The following is a 24,211-nucleotide window of genomic DNA, read 5'->3' as shown; positions in this document are numbered from 1 at the left end:
AACCAGATTTGCGGGATCAAAACGTTTGTCGACAAGGGTAAAAGAACAATACCACCACTTGCTATTGGGAAATCCTGAAGGAAAAATTTTGTCCTAGCTAAGAACATGTAAGAACATTTGAATACATATGCAAACTAATAACTCTTTAAAGTAGGCATGCATTCAAAAACAATTCATAAAACCCATGACTTTCAAAGCCTAGTATATGGTGAACCATAAGACTCTTTAACAAAATTAAAGAGAATAAGAATTTAGAGATTCTTTACCCTTGAAGCTCATCCTTGATTACACAAGGGATTCACCCAAGTGGAGGGCCTTCAAGTCACCTCCTTGCTCCTTGAATCTTCCTTGTGATTTCCTCCCTTTTAGTGCTCCTTTTCTTCTTTGAGGATTTGAGGATTTGAGGATTTGTTCTCCAAAACACCAAAAGTTTAGTGTCTCTAAGTCTCCACACCAAAGATGTTGTGTGAAGATGAAATGGATGACTTAGGTAAGAAAGATTGCTAGATGTTCCTCACCTAAGGTAATGAGAGAATAGGTTTCACCCAAATTCAATTAGAAACCCCTTAAGGTGAAATGGCTATAAAGATGTATTTATACCACCTCACAATGGAGTGGCAAACTTGCAATTAAGCCAAGTTCACTACCCTTAAGGTTATGGCCGGCCATTTAATGTTTTTGGGCTTAATTGCCCATTTTGTTTTAGTTGTCATACAATCTTAAACATAATGGGCCTTGTGGGCCAAAACGTTTTTGTGCCCCGAAGCCCAAAACTAACTTAAACGCCCAATACGAACGTTTCGTATAATTAATTAACTATTTAATTAATCTTGACCATTCTTCAATTAAACCATTTAATTGCTTATCCATTTCATATAATTTCTTCACTTATATCTTTACTCGGTGTACGATCCATTAGGTTCCAATTAGCGAGGTAGTGGGCGATGTTACTCTTAACGATCGATTGTGAATTGAAACCACATTTCAAGTCTCCCTTAAATTAGTGTTTGCTAATCTTTAGGGCTTCCACAAACCATGGGTGACGCCTAGCAGCATGTCATGGTTACCCAAGCTAAGTAGAAGTGGTTGGAGAACCTATCCAGTTACAACTACAATGCAATACGGTCCTTCTCTAATACAATACTCTTAATCACATTGTTTGAGTGATAGTTTGTTTCATGTCTACTATCCAATGTGATACTTCTTTATATGATTCAATCGAATAAGATTTGGAACATCTTCCTTAGTCATATTCATATGCTTTGGCCAAAGACTCTCGAATCATATCTTAGAGTATTCTCCTTCCATCATGGAAGGTTAGAGATCCCTTGTTGTACATTCATATGCCTACATGACTAGATAGCTTGACCCCAACAATGCCGTGGACACTCCAATGGAATGCCGTTGACATAATCAAAGATCAAGGACCTAACCATTAGACATCAATGATGCCTCAGGTCAAAGGACTACTTTGCATATTGCAACTATTGAGTTCTTACATGACATGTATGTTCGAACTCTTGTTTGATCGTAGTTCAGTGTACTCGATTACTCTTTCGAGCACCTATGTGTTTGCCTTAGTGTCCAACACCAAATGACTTGAGACTAGTTCATACTCACGCTTGAGTCGACATAACACATACTAACCTTAGCGGATTGTCAATGCCCAATTGGCAATCCTATGGCTAGGAACGTTTTAGGAATGAACATAAGAGAAAGGTCTCGTTAATTTAACTAACTTAAATCACTTGTCTCTTAGATCAAATACATTCCTTGGATTCCCTTATTGCTTAAACACAAGATACTATAAATAGTGATTAACAATAAGCTTTGCCCTTCTATTAAACATATAAAAGTTTAACACAATAAGTATTCCAAAAAGCTATTACATCAAATGAGTGGCTTTGTGGGCATACTTCCAACAATCTCCCACTTGCACTCAAAGCCATCCTCTTTTCCATATGGCGGTCAAGTTGGATTTGAGACATTGGCTTCGTTAGTGGATCTGCTACGTTATCGGCCGAAGCAACTTTGAGGATGTTGACTTTCCCCTCGGCAGCATATCTTCTAATGATATTGAAGCGCCTATCAAAATGCTTGTTCTTTTGATGTGCCCTGGGTTCCTTGGCTTGAGCTATCACCCCATTATTATCACAGTACAAAGTTACTGGTGACGTAATGGTTGGAACCACTCCAAGTTCAGTGATGAACTTTTGCATCCAGAACGCTTCTTTGCCGGCTTCAGCTGCAGCGACATATTCAGCCTCTGTCGTGGAATCAGCAATTACACTTTGTTTCTTGCTTTTCCAGCTGACAGCCCCACCATTCAGAGTGAATACATATCCGGAGTTGGAACTTCTATCATCGACGTCAGATTGGAAATCTGCGTCTGTATAACCTTCCACTCGCAACTCTGATGCTCCTCCATAAACGAGGAACATGTTCTTAGTTCTTCTTAAGTACTTAAGGACCGTCTTCACAGCTGCCCAGTGTTCTGATCCTGGGTTAGATTGATATCGACTAGTAATGCTCACAGCATATGCGATATCAGGCCTTGTGCATATCATGGCATACATGAGACTTCCTATGGCGGAAGCATAAGGAATAATATTCATTTGCCGTATCTCTTCAGGAGTTTTAGGTCCCATGGACTTAGAAAGGTGAATTCCATGTCTCACAGGAAGAAGACCTTTCTTAGATTGTTCCATCTGGAACCTACTTAGCACCTTATCAATGTACATAGATTGGGATAATCCAATTAATTTTCTGGATCTATCACGATAGAGCTTTATCCCAAGTACATAAGATGCATCTCCTAAATCTTTCATGTGGAAGGTTTTGGACAACCACACTTTTACAGAAGAAAGTACTGCAGTGTCATTTCCGAATAGTAATATGTCATCTACATATAACACTAGGAATACAACTGCTTCCCCAACGACTTTTTGATAAACACAATTGTCGTCTTCGTTTTGAGTAAAACCAAACGATTTGATTTCAGTATCAAAACGAATGTTCCAGCTCCTGGAGGCTTGCTTAAGTCCATAAATGGACCTCTGAAGCTTGCATACCTTAGTCTTTTCAGACTTGGACACGAAACCTTCGGGTTGAGCCATATAAAGCTCTTCCTCTAGGTAGCCGTTCAGGAAGGCTGTCTTCACGTCCATTTGCCAGATTTCATAATCATGGTACGCAGCTATAGCAAGTAAAATCCGAATGGACTTAATCATGGCTACAGGAGAGAAAGTTTCTTCATAGTCAATCCCTTCTCGTTGCCTGTAACCCTTGGCTACTAGTCTAGCCTTATAAGTCTCCACGTTCCCATCAACGCCTATCTTCCTCTTGAATACCCATTTATTTCCAACAGGTACTATACCTTCTGGAGGGTCTACAAGAGTCCAGACCTGATTTTGATACATGGAATCCATCTCGGATTTCATGGCCTCATGCCATCTCTTTGAATCAATGTCGGACATTGCTTCATTGTAGTCTCTAGGGTCCTCCTTTGTGTCATTGTCACCTAGAAGGTGCAATTCTGCAAAGTCATTGTCTAAGCCATACCTCCTAGGTGGCTTATTGACCCGTTCAGATCTACGTGGAGCTAGGGGTTCAGGAACAGGGTTGTCAACATGTCGAGTGCTTGTTTGTGGTTCATCATTAATCTCATTAATTTCCATCGTTTTACTTATAGTTTCTTTGAGAACAAATTCGTCCTCTAGAAACTTAGCAGTTCTGGCGACAAAGACTTTCTGGTCGTCAGGATGGTAGAACTCATATCCCATAGTTTCTCTAGGATATCCCACAAAATAGCACCTTTCTGATCTCGCTTCAAGCTTAGTAGCTTCAAGCTTCTTGACATATGCTTCACAACCCCAAATCTTAATGTGATTAAGACTTGGCTTTCTTCCATGCCATATCTCATAGGGCGTTTGTGAAACTGATTTGGAAGGTACTCTATTAAGCAAGTAAGCTGCTGTATATAGAGCGTATCCCCAGAATGTTACTGGTAGATCAGCGGAACTCATCATAGAACGAACCATGTTCATCAAGGTTCGATTTCTCCTTTCAGAAACTCCATTAAGTTGTGGAGTTCCCGGTGGAGTCCACTGTGATTTTATTCCACACTCTTTGAGATAATCTAGGAACTCATTACTCAGATATTCACCCCCTCGATCTGATCTTAGGATCTTTATCTGTTTCCCAGTTTGCTTCTCAACTTCATTCTTGAATTCTTTGAACCTTTCAAAGGATTCTGACTTGTACTTCATAAGATACACATAGCCAAACCGAGAGTGATCGTCGGTGAATGTGATATAGTAGGAGAAGCCTCCTCTCGACGTAGTAGACATAGGTCCACATACGTCAGTGTGGATTAACCCTAGAATTTCAGTGGCACGCTCTCCTTTCCCAGTGAATGGAGATTTGGTCATCTTCCCTTTCAAACAACATTCACAAGTACCCATCTGGTCATTACCTAATGGGCGGACATATCCGTCTTTCGACATCTTGCGAATCTTTTCAAGGTTCACATGTCCAAGTTTAAGATGCCACATCCTTTCTTGGTTAACTTCTTCTCTAGCCCTTTTGGGTTTTGAGGTATTCCCGCTTTCAATACAGTGCATCCCACTATTCGTCTCTAGGTGAAAAAGTCCCTCTATCATATTACCATGAGAGATAATACGACCGTTCAAGTATAAAGTGCAACTCATTTTGTCAAACAATACTGAGTGCCCATCTCGTAAAAGCTTAGAGATAGAAATCAAATTCTTTATACATGAAGGAAAATATAAACAATTTTTAAGTTCCAGGACTTCCCCAGAGGGTAGGTTAAGCATGTAGGTGCCTATTGCTTTTGCAGAGATTTTGGCGCCGTTCCCAACTCGCACAACTATCTCCCCATTGCGCAGTGTCTTGCTCCCTACTAGTCCCTGCATCGTATTACAGATATGTTGACTAGCGCCTGAATCAAATATCCAGGAATTGGAGCTCACTGTAAAAGCACTTTCTATGACCGAAATAGTCTCTTCAAAAGTTCGTGTCATAAGGCTCGCAATGCGCACCCTGTATTTCTTCTTCCAACGTTCATCCCTTCCACAATGAAAGCATGTTCCTTTGGATTTCTTTGCCTTCTTCTTAAGAAACCTTTTCCTTGTTTTTGCATTCTTACTCCCACTGTCCTTTTTGAAACCTTTTTCAAATTTACAGCACATGTCAATCATCTTGTTAAAAGTATGATCGAATCTATTCACTTTATAGTTTACAATAAACTTAGTGAAATCATCTGAGAGATATGCAAGGAAAAAGTCTTGGGCCATTTTGTCAAGTATAATGGTGGGTAGTATTTTAGGCATGTCGTTAACTACATAACATAACAGAAATCGTATTAGATTGTTGATTAATCTACTTGATTGGGTCTTGAATCAAATAGTATCACCCACTATTTTTGGCAAACTCCACATCCCTCAATGGAATTCGAGAGTTATATTGAACTCTTAGCGGGGTATGGGAGACTCACCATTACCAAGCCCACCTCACGATGATACGATGTTGGTTAGCAAAAATAATGATGAGAGAATAACGCATTACTCATTTACAACGTTTGTAATTACCCATCTTGTTTGGCCTCTAGAGAATGTTGCCTCACGATGATACGATGTTGGCATTATTGCACTTAGTTAAGTTATTCCCACCATGCTTAGTTCATGTAGGGGTTCAAGAATAACCTCACGATGATACGATGTTGGCTATCCTCGTTGCCTACACTTACCTCATCATATGTTTATGGACTCCTCCTGAGTGTAAGCATGCACTTTGTACTCCCCCATGATAGGGTGAAGCCGGTGTACAAGTCACAAACGATTGGAGCCCACCACGGTGGAAGGCCTACGAAGAAATGTTCAAAACATCTCTCGTTTATCAACTTAATATTCGTTTGAGGGAGTAGTTTTGGGCTACATCAAAACATTTTAATCATATTAAAAGAACATGGCCCTATCATAACTATTGGTCCAAGTTAATATGATTTAGTAGCATATAATACTCCCACTGTTTCGTTGAAACAAGCGAGACTATATGGAACTACTAACGAACGCATTGCATCCTCATATGGACTATATAGTCATATTAGGTTTTAGGATGATTATGAACCGTTTGATTTGATCCAACACGAGCCTTGTGTTGGACCTTGGGTTTAAGGTAGATAGTTGTTGATTTTAGTTACGCGTTTAATCCAATTAAACCGTTATTTCCTATTGGGCGTTGGACCCAACTATTCCAATTTGCATACATATAATCAAAGAGGAATACATGAAATAATAAGAAGGGCTTATGCCCTTTTACAACACAAATAATGGGCTTATGCCCTTTACAACAACTTGAACTAATCAAATTACATTCATATCTACATTACTTAAAACCCAAGCATTCATAATGTAAATCGGCCAATCACATAGCTCAATTATCGAGGCCTTTGGTTCATAATCACCCTTTTCTCAATTAACCAAATTAACTAAGAAAGCAACTTTAAACAATTGGTTTTTGGATCCATAGAATTGATTTAAATGGAACTAAATATAATGAAAATCCAATTCTCATTAAAGAGACAAAACAATTTTTGTTCTCATTCTATTTGGGCCATTTTGCAAAAACACAAACTTTTGGGCCATAATACAAATACACAAAAGTATCAAAACTTTATTTAATTGCACAAAAGCACCCCACTAGAGGGGTGGCCGGCCATTCATAGATATATTGAGTTTTTGATACAATAAAATTTTGTAAGTGGATTTTGGTGGGTGAGATTAAAGATAGTGGGGATGGTTTGAAAAGAAAATATACCTTTGATATAATTAAAACCATTTAATCATTTCTTACCAACAAACATCATCCATTAACTAATATTCAAAAATATATCTTTGACATAATCATCACCCATCAACTAATAATCAAAACTTTATGTAAAACATAAAACTTTTGAATCAAAACTTCAAAACTTTTTGTTCTTGATAAGAACTTCAAGAAATATGAAGAACATACATGAAAACTCATAATAGCACCATGGATGTTTTCTTCCATCAAAACTCAAATTTTCACAACTCAAAAGAGGGTTATTATCCTAGGGTACTTAGGGGTTCCAAAAAGCACTTTAAAACCATTTTAACAAGCCTAACATGAACCCAAAAAATCACCCTTTGGATTTGGCCGAAATTCCCAAAACACTTGGCACCAACTTTTAGTTCCATTATTCATACTTTAATGAAATACATCTACAACATTTGAGATGCTAAATTTTCAAGTAAAATTTATATTCAAAGCAAGAACAAAGCTTGTAACATTTACAACACTTAAATCACAAAATATGAAAAATCACAAAACCCAAAAGGATCCACCATAAACTAGGCCTAGGCTCTGATACCACTTGAAGGAAAAATTTTGTCCTAGCTAAGAACATGTAAGAACATTTGAATACATATGCAAACTAATAACTCTTTAAAGTAGGCATGCATTCAAAAACAATTCATAAAACCCATGACTTTCAAAGCCTAGTATATGGTGAACCATAAGACTCTTTAACAAAATTAAAGAGAATAAGAATTTAGAGATTCTTTACCCTTGAAGCTCATCCTTGATTACACAAGGGATTCACCCAAGTGGAGGGCCTTCAAGTCACCTCCTTGCTCCTTGAATCTTCCTTGTGATTTCCTCCCTTTTAGTGCTCCTTTTCTTCTTTGAGGATTTGAGGATTTGAGGATTTGTTCTCCAAAACACCAAAAGTTTAGTGTCTCTAAGTCTCCACACCAAAGATGTTGTGTGAAGATGAAATGGATGACTTAGGTAAGAAAGATTGCTAGATGTTCCTCACCTAAGGTAATGAGAGAATAGGTTTCACCCAAATTCAATTAGAAACCCCTTAAGGTGAAATGGCTATAAAGATGTATTTATACCACCTCACAATGGAGTGGCAAACTTGCAATTAAGCCAAGTTCACTACCCTTAAGGTTATGGCCGGCCATTTAATGTTTTTGGGCTTAATTGCCCATTTTGTTTTAGTTGTCATACAATCTTAAACATAATGGGCCTTGTGGGCCAAAACGTTTTTGTGCCCCGAAGCCCAAAACTAACTTAAACGCCCAATACGAACGTTTCGTATAATTAATTAACTATTTAATTAATCTTGACCATTCTTCAATTAAACCATTTAATTGCTTATCCATTTCATATAATTTCTTCACTTATATCTTTACTCGGTGTACGATCCATTAGGTTCCAATTAGCGAGGTAGTGGGCGATGTTACTCTTAACGATCGATTGTGAATTGAAACCACATTTCAAGTCTCCCTTAAATTAGTGTTTGCTAATCTTTAGGGCTTCCACAAACCATGGGTGACGCCTAGCAGCATGTCATGGTTACCCAAGCTAAGTAGAAGTGGTTGGAGAACCTATCCAGTTACAACTACAATGCAATACGGTCCTTCTCTAATACAATACTCTTAATCACATTGTTTGAGTGATAGTTTGTTTCATGTCTACTATCCAATGTGATACTTCTTTATATGATTCAATCGAATAAGATTTGGAACATCTTCCTTAGTCATATTCATATGCTTTGGCCAAAGACTCTCGAATCATATCTTAGAGTATTCTCCTTCCATCATGGAAGGTTAGAGATCCCTTGTTGTACATTCATATGCCTACATGACTAGATAGCTTGACCCCAACAATGCCGTGGACACTCCAATGGAATGCCGTTGACATAATCAAAGATCAAGGACCTAACCATTAGACATCAATGATGCCTCAGGTCAAAGGACTACTTTGCATATTGCAACTATTGAGTTCTTACATGACATGTATGTTCGAACTCTTGTTTGATCGTAGTTCAGTGTACTCGATTACTCTTTCGAGCACCTATGTGTTTGCCTTAGTGTCCAACACCAAATGACTTGAGACTAGTTCATACTCACGCTTGAGTCGACATAACACATACTAACCTTAGCGGATTGTCAATGCCCAATTGGCAATCCTATGGCTAGGAACGTTTTAGGAATGAACATAAGAGAAAGGTCTCGTTAATTTAACTAACTTAAATCACTTGTCTCTTAGATCAAATACATTCCTTGGATTCCCTTATTGCTTAAACACAAGATACTATAAATAGTGATTAACAATAAGCTTTGCCCTTCTATTAAACATATAAAAGTTTAACACAATAAGTATTCCAAAAAGCTATTACATCAAATGAGTGGCTTTGTGGGCATACTTCCAACAATCTCCCACTTGCACTCAAAGCCATCCTCTTTTCCATATGGCGGTCAAGTTGGATTTGAGACATTGGCTTCGTTAGTGGATCTGCTACGTTATCGGCCGAAGCAACTTTGAGGATGTTGACTTTCCCCTCGGCAGCATATCTTCTAATGATATTGAAGCGCCTATCAAAATGCTTGTTCTTTTGATGTGCCCTGGGTTCCTTGGCTTGAGCCATCGCCCCATTATTATCACAGTACAAAGTTACTGGTGACGTAATGGTTGGAACCACTCCAAGTTCAGTGATGAACTTTTGCATCCAGAACGCTTCTTTGCCGGCTTCAGCTGCAGCGACATATTCAGCCTCTGTCGTGGAATCAGCAATTACACTTTGTTTCTTGCTTTTCCAGCTGACAGCCCCACCATTCAGAGTGAATACATATCCGGAGTTGGAACTTCTATCATCGACGTCAGATTGGAAATCTGCGTCTGTATAACCTTCCACTCGCAACTCTGATGCTCCTCCATAAACGAGGAACATGTTCTTAGTTCTTCTTAAGTACTTAAGGACCGTCTTCACAGCTGCCCAGTGTTCTGATCCTGGGTTAGATTGATATCGACTAGTAATGCTCACAGCATATGCGATATCAGGCCTTGTGCATATCATGGCATACATGAGACTTCCTATGGCGGAAGCATAAGGAATAATATTCATTTGCCGTATCTCTTCAGGAGTTTTAGGTCTCATGGACTTAGAAAGGTGAATTCCATGTCTCACAGGAAGAAGACCTTTCTTAGATTGTTCCATCTGGAACCTACTTAGCACCTTATCAATGTACATAGATTGGGATAATCCAATTAATTTTCTGGATCTATCACGATAGAGCTTTATCCCAAGTACATAAGATGCATCTCCTAAATCTTTCATGTGGAAGGTTTTGGACAACCACACTTTTACAGAAGAAAGTACTGCAGTGTCATTTCCGAATAGTAATATGTCATCTACATATAACACTAGGAATACAACTGCTTCCCCAACGACTTTTTGATAAACACAATTGTCGTCTTCGTTTTGAGTAAAACCAAACGATTTGATTTCAGTATCAAAACGAATGTTCCAGCTCCTGGAGGCTTGCTTAAGTCCATAAATGGACCTCTGAAGCTTGCATACCTTAGTCTTTTCAGACTTGGACACGAAACCTTCGGGTTGAGCCATATAAAGCTCTTCCTCTAGGTAGCCGTTCAGGAAGGCTGTCTTCACGTCCATTTGCCAGATTTCATAATCATGGTACGCAGCTATAGCAAGTAAAATCCGAATGGACTTAATCATGGCTACAGGAGAGAAAGTTTCTTCATAGTCAATCCCTTCTCGTTGCCTGTAACCCTTGGCTACTAGTCTAGCCTTATAAGTCTCCTCGCATAGCAAAGTAAAAGAAGCAATCAGCCGGCACTTGGAGTCAGTCTTCCGACGGCCGGGAATCCCTTTCCTGATTGCTTACCTAGCGTTGCTCTCGAGTAGTCATCTTCAACGGTTGATACACTTCCAGAGAAGGGACCACTTCTGCAAAGGGGAGCAAGTAAGGCAAGTGAAAATGACACATTGAAGCATATGGAGACAAGCAACAACTGCATATGCTGAGCTATCCTCTAACCCTCTTCAATACGAATTGGAGAAATTGAACAAAGAAACAAATAAAAGGAGGAAGCTCAGACCTTCGGGGGAGACCAAAGGAAGCCTGCTGCCCAGTTCAAGAGTAGCACAAAGGAAAATCAACGATGGGAGCAGCGCAGTTCAAGAGTAAGCCTGTGGAATCACAAAGATCCAAGCCTCAATACAATTACCAAGGAGAAGATGGAATTTACACTCTATAACCAGATTTGCGTCTCTAAACTCTTCTCTTTGTTAACTACATTCTGCCATGTTTAGTATGTTTAGTTGCTTTTTGTGTGAATCTATGCTTAAAACATTGAGGACAATGTTTGATTTAAGTGTGGGGGGGGGGGTAACTAAGTATATTTGATGCAAATTCGTGGGATTTTATCACCCATAACTTCAAATGTTGTTCCTTGCTGTTTTAAGGTGTTTTTAAGATGTTTTAGAGTGTTTTAATATGTTTTGTTTTTATAACTCCGAAAATCACATAAAAATTTGAAAAACATGTTTTGAAAAGCCTAAAAAGTGTTTTGAGTCGTTTTTGTGTGTTTGTGTCTTAGGGTACCTTCCAACACAATGATAAGGATTTGGTTTGTAATTGCATGACTGTTAAAAAGAGTTATGAACATAGAGAAAAGTTTGATTTACTCTTGGTATATGCTTGGTTATGGTTATAATGTATGACTTCACATGCAATCATAAAAGAAAAAAAATTGTTTTTGTAACATGCTTGAAGGAAGGAACTCAAACAAACGCTACAACCTTGTGAGACTTGAGCCTAAATGTTCTTTGGAGAGTTATTTTCTGTGATTCTTTGTTTTCTAAAGTTGTTGCATGATCTCATTATTCCTTGCTTGGTTGCTACTTAGAATGCAATTGTATCATGATAGAACTAAATGCTAGAACTTATATCCATTTCATTCAAAGCATGTTATTGATTTGGATAACACACATTCAAGATGAAGTTGTGTAGTGACCACCACCTTAGCCAAAAAGCTGTGTGCCCTATGTCATTATGTTTTGTAGGTTTTTAACCCCATTGAGCCTTGTTAGCCGTCATTATTTGTTAACTCATGTTTTCCTCACCTAGCCTAGATTAGGACTATCCATACCCTTGTTCTTGAAGCATAGCAAAGCATGATTCAAATTGAAGTCCTTTGATTTATGTTGGCGGAAAACAAGTGTGGGGGAAGTGTTTTTCATGAGGAATTGTGTGCTATAGGCACGAAAAAAAAAAATTCGTGGAAAAAGAAAAAAAAATGAAGAAAAAGTTGAAAAGTTGAGAAAAAGAGTTCCAAAGTATTGTTTGTTGAAGTAAGGGTCCAAAACAATGAATTCGGCCCTAAGGAGTTGTCTAAATCTTTCCCTTGTGTTTTAAAGTTAATTTCTGCAATCTAAGTGAATTCTAAGTCTCAATTTCATTGCTTTGCTTACTATTTCTTTAAGAACCTTTGTTTTCCATATCCCTTCTTTGTTATCCACACACCCCAAGCCCCGTTACAACTCGTGACTTCAATCTTGAGTGTTATGTGTTTCAATTTGCGGAGTTTGAACTTGGTATGAGCATATGGTGTCACTGGTTCTCGCATCTAAGTAGTAGCATTCCATTCATGAGATCATACCTAAACATGCTTATTAACTCCAGAAATTGCTTTCTTTGTGATAAATATATGTAAGTGTTCATTTTCATGTTTACATCAATCTTCTCACATGTAACTAGATTAGGGTGTGTAGCTAGAAAATCTGAGTGAAAATTGAGTGCATATCTTGTAAGGAATTGAGCAAATTCTCTAAGGCATGTTACTACATTCAAAACATGGTTTTAAATGCTTAATTGTGAACTAGTATGTGGTGACTATGATTAAGAATGACTTTAAGTGTGAAGATGACTAAAATCTGTGGGAATGATGATTTTTAACATGTCATGTGCATTGGAAATCCTTGAGGCAAATGTTGGAAGGTGTAGGTTGTGTTTTGTTCGTTTTGTTTTGTTTTTGGTTTCTTTTGTTTTGTTTTGCTCGAGGACTAGCAAAAGCTAAGTGTGGGGGAATTTGATAGGAGCATATTTATACAACTTAGTTAGCTTGTTTTCTTGCATTTAATTAGCTAAACTATGTTAATTATAGTGTTTAAAGTTATTTTCGTGCAATTTCAGGTTTTAGTGTCAAAGTATGCAAAACGAAGCAATTTGGAGCATTCTAGAGCATTTTTGGGCCAAGATTGGATAGTGCAAGCATGGAGGCATGAGGATGGACGAATTTGAAAGGCTTGAATTCAGTTAGGGAGTTGCAAGGGGGCTTAAAAACCTGATTTCTAGAAGGCTACCTTAGAGCCACATGCACTTCCATCCTTTAAGCCATTCCACATGCAATTCCAACCTATTCCACATGCATTCATCATCATAAACAAACAGCCATTCCACATGCATTTCCACCCACATGCTTCATAATCATTCAACCAACTTTGCACATGCATTCATCATTTAACCTAGCTGTCATTCCACTTTAATCCACATGCATTCCCTTCATAAATCAGCCACATGCTTCATAATCATTTCAGCCACACTCCCACATGCATTCATCATCACAACCTAGCTGTCATATTCCCTCTTTTCTTCCTTCATTCACCTATAAGTAAGCATCCATTGCATTCATTCTCATTCATTCACTCTTCCATTTTCAGATTTTCATACACAACACCACACCACAAACACATCCACTTCTTCCTAGCCGTGAGTCCCCATTCCCTTATAATCCAAACACCATTCCTCCTTCCATTTTCACCACTCCCCAAACCATTCACACCATCAAACTATCCTTAGACCTTGTGCTACAACGAAGAGGAAGATAAGAGGGCCTAAACGTTCATACAATTCAAGTTTGAGTTGTTGGAATGTTTAGGTGTTTCTTTGATTTCAATGTTTAATTTCAATACTCTTTGTTTTGTACGAATGAGGAATGGAAGAGAAGAGGACCTAAACGTTCATACAATTCAAGTTTGAGTTGTTGGAATGTTTAGGTGTTTCTTTGATTCTCTTTGTTTTGTATCATGAGGAACTAAACCCCCCCCCCCTTAGCTAGGGGGGGATTCGAAATATATGTTTATGCTTGCGTTTTGATTTGATTACTTCTAATTGCATTTCATAAGTCATGGATTCAATTTGTTTAACTGTTTGATTGATAACTTATTTATGTATGTTTATTGAGAGTGCACGCTTAATTTTCATGCATGAATATGACGCTAGAATATAAGTGAGTTTCACCTAATAGTTACGAACTTATATTCACAAGTAGTGGAGGTTGCTTATAAACAATCGCGTTAAATGAATTCTTGGCATAAGTTTCATGCAATCATAGTAACGAATGCCTCGTCAACACTTATAATTTTCATAGAGCGTAATGATTCTTGCTTGTATCTCTATTATGCAATCATGTAGGGGACTTGTGGGAAATGTTTTGGGTTGTCGTATGCAATCATCCAATTCAATAACGTTAGGAAGATTTGAAGGTTAATTTAAGCGGACCTAATTAACCCGGGGTGATGAGTTTCATAATTTATTGAAATACAATTGGAAATCTTTTTATTATGCAAGTGTAACATGTGTGGAGATGAACCCCTTGGCTAGCATCCATTCATTCCATTTCATCAAATTCATATTTACATTATGTCTAGTTTGTTACTTTGTTTTGTTATTTCAATTTTCGTCAAAACAAAACCCCCATTTACTTTCTTGTTCTATAGTGTTTAGAATCTGTTTAATTTGTGTTTTAAAGTGTTTTGAATCCACCTATAATCTTAAATTTGTCCAAATTTGTGTTTAAGGTCAGAAACTGCCTAGTTAGTGTTTTTAGGCAGTTTTGAGTCTTTTGAACTTGTTTTGAGTCCTTTGAGTCTTTGTATTGTCCAATATAGTTAGAAAGTGTTTTGATTTGTGTTTCTAAGTATTTTGATTCAAGTTTTCATCCAATTTCGTCCAAACTAGTGTAGGTGCTCAAAACTGCCCAGAAAGTGGTTTTTAGGCAGTTTTGAGTCTTCTAGTTGTTGTTTTGGGTTTTAGGTTTGTTTAAGTGTTTTAACTTTTAGTTTTGCATTCTTTGAGTCAAGTTTAGTGTTTTATATTGTGTTTTTAAGTTTTTAAGTCAGTTTCCAAGTGTTTAGCAATCCCTCCTAATCCCCGGTTAAGAACGATCCCTACTTATATCTATACTACAATTGTCAAAAAGAGGGTTTAATTTGTGTGCGTATAATTCTCGCATCATGTTTTAATTTCTATTTCAATTGGACCTTATCATGTTTGACATTAATCTATCTCTCCCTCTTAGTATGTGTAATTTGTAGGAATTTGTACAAATTGGTTTGTAATTCTTATTACTTCTTAATCTCTTTTAGTTAGTTGATTCCCTCTAGTACTAGACTAGAGTTTCTTTAACTATTGGTAAGGAGACATATGTAAAAGAGGGTTTTGACATGAGATAAAAAGGTTAAATGGGTCCAACGCCCTAATTAGCAATGAATCATTGTCTTTCATTTCTAATGGCTCAATCAAAAATGTTTTAATTGAATTGAAAGCACGTAATTAAATTGACACAACCTCCCCGAGATCTTATTCAACAATGTTGGCTCGTTGTTGAATTAACCAATAAGTCCATGGTCATCCAAGAGCCTAAGATGACTATAAAGTCCAATTTCAAGGGAATGCAAAAACCGTAGTAGTAGTAGTTACTTCCAATATTTAAAAATAAAAAAAAAATAAAAAAAAAAATTCGTTTTTGATATTGATTTTTTTTCTCAAAACAAATAGTGGGAGTATCATATGCTACTAAACTATAATGAATACAATCAGTAGTTATATGTATCTCCAATATTTTGAAAAATATTTTGATATTGATTTGTTTTATGAAAACAAATAGTGGGGATATTGTATGCTACTAATTTCATTAAACTTTGGACTAGTAGTTATAATAGGACACAATTTATTTGAATGTGTTTAAATAAATAAAATTGATGAGACCTTAAAATCCCTCAATCAAATACAATATTAAGTTGAAAGCGTAAGAGTGCTTTAAACATTTTTTTTCGTGGCCTTCCTGAAGGAAGATTTGTGAAAAACAAGTTCATTTGAGCAACATCAACAACATGCAATTAACAATTAAAAGGCGGAATCATGTTTATATGCACTCAAAAACAAAACTTAACCCATGAACTTCAAAGCCTAGTAGATAGGTGAACCAAGACTCAACTCAAAACAAAGTGAGTTGAGAAATCAATACCTTTGTAGATTCCTCTTTGCATAAGCAAAGGTTAATCACCCAAAGAGAGGGCCTTCATTCCTTGCATCTTAGATCCATGGATTTGGATGGATGAAAAGGTTTCTCCAAGTTCCCAAAATTGAGAACCTCTAAGTCTCCACACCAAGGCATATTGTAGAAGAAATGAGTGACCTTGAGGAAGTAAGATTGCTAGATGTTTTCCTCAAGGGTGGCCGGCCATTTCTAGAGAGAAATGAGAGTTTGTGTTTCTCCAATTTCCCCAAAAAAAACCCTAAATGAATTTTGGCTATAAAGTCACACTTATACCTTAATTCATTTGAGTGGCAAACTTGTAAATAAGTCCAAAACCCACTCTTTCTCTAAATGGCCGGCCTTAGGGTATTCATTGGGCTATTTGGGCCTTTGTGAATCATTATTCATTAAGTTGTCACACAACTTAAGTCAATGGACTTGACGTTCGAAGCCCATTGGGCCTTAAGGTCCAAAACTATCCCGAGGTCTTTTAACGAACTTATTCGTTTGATTAATAATCATATTAATTAATCCTTGCCATAAATAATTAAACCATTTAATTATTCTTACTCATCTCCGTTGAATCTTCAATCTCTACCTTACACGGTGTACGATCCATTAGGTTCCTTTTAGCGAGGCAGTGGGCGATTCAAACTCTTTCAAATCGATTGTGAATTGAAACTTACTTTCAATTCTCCCGTTAGTGATAATACACTTTTAGGGCTTCCACAAACCATGGTTGACGCCTAGCAGCATGTCATGGTTACCCAAGCTAATCAGAAGAGGTGGAGAACCTATTCAGTTTTAAGATTACAAATGCAATACGGTCTTTCTCTAATACAATACTCTTGACCACATTGTTTGGTTTGATAGTTTATTCATGTCTACTATCCAATGTGAGTCTTGTGCTTATATGATTACCTTGAATGTGATTTGGAACACATTCCTAAATCTCATTCATACTTTGGCCAAAGATTCTTAATCATATCATAGAGTATTCTCCCTCAAACAGTTTGAAGGTTAGAGATCCCTTGTTGCGCATTCACTTGCCTCCATGGCTAAGTGGCTTAACCCCAACGATGCCGTGGACACCCTCCTGATGGAGTGACTTTGACATAATCAAAGATAAGGACCTAACCACAAGACAACTGTGATGCCTCAGGTCAAAAGACTAATTTGCATTATCCCAACCATGAGTTCTCATGTGACATGAATATGAGAACTCTTCGTTGATCGTGTTCAGTGAACTCATTCTCTATTGAGCACCTACGTACTTGTCTTGATGTCACACACACCAATGACTCGAGACTAGTCACTCTCCCTGAGAGAAGACATAGCACGTACTGATCTTAACGGACTGTCAACGCCCAATTGACAATCCTATGATCAGGAACGTTTAGGATGTGTCAACGAAAGAATGGTCTCATGAATCTAACTTCTTTAGATCGCATTCTTCCAATCACATATTCCTTGGACTTATCGTTTAAGCATATAACATTTATATGAGACGGCTCAAACAATAATGTTTGCCCTTTACATTTAAACTACATTAGTTTGAAATGTCCGTAAAGTATCATCATATGATTGGTTTTAGGGCACATTTCCAACAATCTCCCACTTGCACTAGAGCCAATCAGCTTAGTCATCATTGATGATACCTCTTCTGTAATTCATTTCATAAATGGCTGAGTAGTAGGCCTAGACAATGGATATCTATATGTTATCCATAGAAGCAACCTTGAGAATAACGACATCACCATTATACATGATTCTCAATCATGTGATTCAGTCTCTCATTTGAGTTCGGACCTTGATGAGACCTTGATTCCCTGGCTTGAGCTATCGCCCCATTAGTGTCATACACTTTCTGGTTGGAACCGAATAGAGAGTTCATGAATGAACTTTCCCATCCAAACAACAATGTTGTAAGCTTCTATATGGCAATATATTTTGCATACATGATGGAACACATTAAAGTCATTTACTTTTAACGTTTCCACCCAAATATCTCTTTAGTCATCATAAAGAGATATCTCATTATCACTTCATTCATAATGAAGAGATATTCTATGATGGATTAGATTCATAATCTAATACATTTACGCTTCCATTACGTTACCCTAATTCTTCCTCATTCTTGAGGAATCCATCCTTAGTATTTCTCAAATACCTAAGGATTCACTTGACAGTTGCCATGGTTCTAATCCTGGGCTTGCACTGATATCATCTTGTACTGTTCTAGGTACAACTTATATCAATGTTTTCATACAATATGAAATACATAAATCACCTTTCTGCGTATGCATAAAGGATTCTATTTACGCATTATTTCTTTGGGAGTCAAAGGGTACATTCCCTTTGAGAAGAACAACTTCCTAGTCTCACTAGAATTGTCATTCTAATTGAAGTTTATCATCATATGAGAAACTTCCTAGCATCTCATTGTCTATTTTAGGGATTGATATAATCCAATTATATCTTGAAATCTATCATTATAGATTTCCATCCCATGTATATAGACTATGTCTCCCATATACATTCTATCATTATAGAATGTTTAAAGTCATAACTTTAACGATGAAGAATTCCTTTCATTTTCAAAATTAATATATATCATGTATATATATTCAAATTCAGTAATATGATCAACTCCCACTAATCTTTTGTAAACCTAGTAAACAAAAGATTCATTTACATCTTTATGAGAAATCAAACAATTGATCTTTTCTCATAAGACGCTTATAGCTCCCACTAGCTTGCTAAGATCCATGATGGATGGATCTCTACAACTAACATGTCTTAGAAGTATATATCATATATATATGGGTAATTGATAATGTCCAACGAACTAAATCTTATTTATGTTCATTCTTCTCCTAATGGAGAAATTCATTATCTTACGATGCTACTTTCCTTGATATTTTTCAAGGAAATTAATCTAAAGTGTTACTTTTTCCTTGGATCAAATCTAATGAGGTAAATACTTTAGACGTCTTACTCATCTACGTACATTTCTTGAATTCTTTGAAACCTTTTGCAAAGTATTCAGACTTGTGTTTATTCAAAATAAACTATAGTCCAACCGAGAGTGATCTTCGGTGAATGTCATACAACATGAGTAGTATTATGTTGTGGACAAGTGCCACTAACATCTAAGTGAATTAACCTCAACAACTTTGTGATTCTTTCTTCTTTCCAAAAGAATAAAGATTCGAACATTTCGCCTCTATACAATTTTAACAAGAAGGTATTGGATCCGGATCTAACGATCCAAAGCATCCATCTATGACCAACTCGTAACTTATGTTTTAGAGGTATCACAACTCAGTTGGGATTAGTCAATACCTTGCAACCTTTTGGGTTTTAAGCATCGTTATATTCTTAAACAGTTAACACTACCACATCATCTCTACTACAGAGACAATTAATTAGATTACCATAATCTAATCATTCATTAATAAAGAACAATGTTTTGTCAAACAAAACATTCATCCATCTCTACTATACTGACGGATTTAAGTTCTTTAAAATTGGAATGTAAAGACAATCTTTGGTATTTTCCAATTTCTTTGGTAGTTCATATGAGGAAGTAAGTACAATCCGCTTTCGCAGAGATCTATATTTTATTCACTTTCCGAATGTGAAGTACTTTCTCTTCTCTCATTAATCTTCTACTTTTTATTAGCACACTTTTACAACAATTGTAAAACATAGTTGCTAATACAGAATCATGTATTCAAGTAGAAGAACCAACTGTTTTGAATTATTCAAGAACATTTTACAACACCTTCGAAAGGTGTGTTCTTTGACACTTGCAAGACATTTCTTGCAAATACCCTTTCCAATGTCCATCCTTTCATAAAGAAAGTTTGTTCCCTTGGAGGTATTTTGCCTTCTTCATTTGACTTCCCTTTTGATTACAATAGTCATGCTCCCTAAACTCCCACTATCTCTCTTGAAACTTATTTCAAATGTGTTATACACATCAAACGATTTGGAGAGCGTGCGGTTATTGTTCACTATATATAGTTTACAATAAACTTAGTGAACCATTAGGATAGGGACACAAAGGTGAAGTCCTTGCCTAGTTTCCGTCTCGTTAAGTGGTTTAACACTTCAACACTCAATGATTCAAAATCATCATAAGTCCAAGTTGATGGACTATTTTTGTGAACCAACCATTATGTTCTAAACATAATTACAAACTTTCAAGAGTTGTTCAAGGCAACTCTCATTTCTTCATACAACAATTTGTAAGTGAAGAATCATGGCACATAAAGCGTCCATGCCCTTGTGCTTACTTCAAAAGTTCCTTGTTTATGTAACAAAGAAACAAGCACTAAAGTTTGTGTTGATTAAGGGTTGTTCAAAGCAACTCTTATTTCTTCATACAACAATTTGTATTTGAAGAATTATGACATTAAAAGTGTTGTCCTTCTCATGTTTAGACTTATCTAACATATTCTTCCAATGATACATTATCAATAGGAAGATTGTGAGGATGAGACTACTTAGTTACATCTACAAGCCATTAAAGACAATCTATGGGATTGTAGAACTAAGTCCGGAAATTAAAGCATTCGGCTTTTCTTTGTCAAGTTTTGGATAGCGTTTGCAAATATATTGGTAAACAAATACATAACGAATATAAATTGATTGATTTTAAGCCATTTGATTCGGGTCTTTAAATCAAATAGCACCACCCACTATTTTTGGCAAATTCCATATCCCTCATCGGAATTCGAGAGTTTTGGAGGAAACTCTTAGTAGGGTATGGGAGGCTCACTATTACCAAGCCCACCTCACGATGATACGATATCGGCTAGCATTAATAATAATGAGAGAGTACGCTTACTCATTTGCATCTCTTGCAAGTACCCATCTTATTTGGCCTCTAGAGAATGTTGCCTCACAATGATATGATATCGGCGCCATTGCACTTAGTTAAGTTATTCCCACCATGCTTAGTTCATGAAGGGGTTCAAGAATAGCCTCACAATGATATGATATTGGCCATCCTCGTTGCCTACACTCACCTCATCATATGCGTATAGACTCCTCCTGAGTGTAAGCATGCACTTTGTACTCCCCCATGATAGGGTGAAGCCGGTGTACAAGTCACAAACGGTTGGAGCCTACCACGGTGGAAGGCCACGAAGAGATATTCAAAGCATCTCTCGCTTATCAACTTAATAATGGTTTGGTTGAGGGTTTTAGGTCTCATCACATAAATATTCATTTTAATCTAATTAAAAGAATTTTGGTCCTATTACAACTATTGGTCCATTTGATTGATTTAGTTGTATATAATACTCCCACAAAGCTTTTAAAACGGTTTTTAAAGCAAGAGTATATGATACTACTAACATAAGGTTTGCATTCATTGATGGACTATATAGTTGCCTTAGGGCCTTAGGATGACTATGAACCTTTGATTCGATTCAACACGAGCCTAGTGTTGAATCTCGGTCTAGGGATGGAGATTGATTTTAGTTACGCGTTTAATCACATTAAGGCGTGTTGTCTTAGGGCGTTGGACCCAACTACTCCAATTTCATGCATATCGAATAAAACAAGAAAGGAGTACTTCAAAGTAAATAAGAGCTTATGCTCTTTTACAACAATTGATCAAATCAAATTACTTTAAAGTAAAGAAGAGCTTATGCTCTTTTACAACAATTGATCATATCAAATTACAACCAAAATTTAATCTACACATTCCCATGGTTCAAACAAATTTGAAACGGCCTTTCACATAGCTCAATTATAGTAGGCTTAGGTTCATAATCACCATTTCTTTAATTAATTAACGCTTTAACTAATTAAACTTGAATGCAACATTTTCATTTGGTTTTTGTATCCATAGAATTGATTTAAATGGAGCTAAATGAAATGAAAATCCAATTCTCATTTAAAGAGACAAAACAATTTTGTTCTCTACCTAATTTGGGCCAAAATGCTATGACCTCAACTTGTTTGGGCCATAGTGCAATTAACCTCAACTTTTGGGCTATTTTGCAAAAACTTAAACTTTTGGGGTCACTTTGTAAAAACACAAAAGTCCACTACTTCATGTAATTACAACTAGAACCCAAAAATTTCCACAAAAGCTAAAACTTCATTAAAGGAGCAAAACAATTTGTCCTTTTAGTGATTTTGGACATTTACGTAAAAACGTAAACTTTTGGGTCAAAATGCAAATACACAAAAGTATCAAAACTTTATATAATTGCACACAAGTCCCACAAGGACCCTAATTGAGTAGGGTGGCCGGTTTTGAAGCAAAGTAATAAAAAAAAATTTCAAAGTTTTTGTAAGTGGGGTGTGTGTAATGGAATAAATCATTACACACCTACCCACTAAAATTTCTTTAATTTTTCAAAACAAATATCTAAGATATTTAAACATAAGAAATATTTCAAAACAAAAACTTTATGAAATAAATCAAAACTTTGAATCAAAACACCAAACCTTTTGTTCTTGGCAAGAACATATCAAGAACAATGAAGAACATCCATGAAAACCCATAAGAGCTCCATGAACATTCTTCACCCAAAAACATACCAAAACCACTCAAACTTAAGGGAAATAACATACAACCATACTAGGGTACATAGGGGTTCCAAAAGTCACTTTAAAACACTTTTAACAAGTCAAACAAGAACCCAAAAATCCACCCTTTGGATTTGGCCGAATTTCCCCAAAAACATGGCACCAAATTTTAGCTCCAAAATTCATGCTCATATGAACTACATCTACAACATTTGAGATGGCAAATTTTCTAACAAAATTTACATTCAAAGAAGCAAGAATAAAGCTTGTAACAATTACAACATTCAAATCACAAACTATGAACTACAAAACCCAAAAAGATTCACCAACTACTAGACTTAGGCTCTGATACCACTTGAAGGAAGATTTGTGAAAAACAAGTTCATTTGAGCAACATCAACAACATGCAATTAACAATTAAAAGGCGGAATCATGTTTATATGCACTCAAAAACAAAACTTAACCCATGAACTTCAAAGCCTAGTAGATAGGTGAACCAAGACTCAACTCAAAACAAAGTGAGTTGAGAAATCAATACCTTTGTAGATTCCTCTTTGCATAAGCAAAGGTTAATCACCCAAAGAGAGGGCCTTCATTCCTTGCATCTTAGATCCATGGATTTGGATGGATGAAAAGGTTTCTCCAAGTTCCCAAAATTGAGAACCTCTAAGTCTCCACACCAAGGCATATTGTAGAAGAAATGAGTGACCTTGAGGAAGTAAGATTGCTAGATGTTTTCCTCAAGGGTGGCCGGCCATTTCTAGAGAGAAATGAGAGTTTGTGTTTCTCCAATTTCCCCAAAAAAAACCCTAAATGAATTTTGGCTATAAAGTCACACTTATACCTTAATTCATTTGAGTGGCAAACTTGTAAATAAGTCCAAATCCCACTCTTTCTCTAAATGGCCGGCCTTAGGGTATTCATTGGGCTATTTGGGCCTTTGTGAATCATTATTCATTAAGTTGTCACACAACTTAAGTCAATGGACTTGACGTTCGAAGCCCATTGGGCCTTAAGGTCCAAAACTATCCCGAGGTCTTTTAACGAACTTATTCGTTTGATTAATAATCATATTAATTAATCCTTGCCATAAATAATTAAACCATTTAATTATTCTTACTCATCTCCGTTGAATCTTTAATCTCTACCTTACACGGTGTACGATCTATTAGGTTCCTTTTAGCGAGGCAGTGGGCGATTCAAACTCTTTCAAATCGATTGTGAATTGAAACTTACTTTCAATTCTCTCGTTAGTGATAATACACTTTTAGGGCTTCCACAAACCATGGTTGACACCTAGCAGCATGTCATGGTTACCCAAGCTAATCAGAAGAGGTGGAGAACCTATTCAGTTTTAGGATTACAAATGCAATACGGTCTTTCTCTAATACAATACTCTTGACCACATTGTTTGGTTTGATAGTTTATTCATGTCTACTATCCAATGTGAGTCTTGTGCTTATATGATTACCTTGAATGT

General features: G+C 36.6%; 1 pseudogene; it reads right to left on the bottom strand.

The window, feature by feature from the left end:
* Positions 1-4,921: 4,921 nt before the first annotated feature.
* Positions 4,922-9,991, bottom strand: LOC148691654 (secreted RxLR effector protein 161 pseudogene; annotated as a pseudogene).
* Positions 9,992-24,211: the final 14,220 nt, after the last annotated feature.

Source organism: Pyrus communis, chromosome 13 (genome assembly GCF_041283825.1).
Source record: "Pyrus communis isolate YQ-2024b chromosome 13, ASM4128382v1, whole genome shotgun sequence".
Taxonomy (NCBI): Eukaryota; Viridiplantae; Streptophyta; class Magnoliopsida; order Rosales; family Rosaceae; genus Pyrus; species Pyrus communis.
The sequence above is the reverse complement of the archived record's forward strand: the minus strand, read 5'-3'. Positions and strand labels throughout refer to the sequence as shown.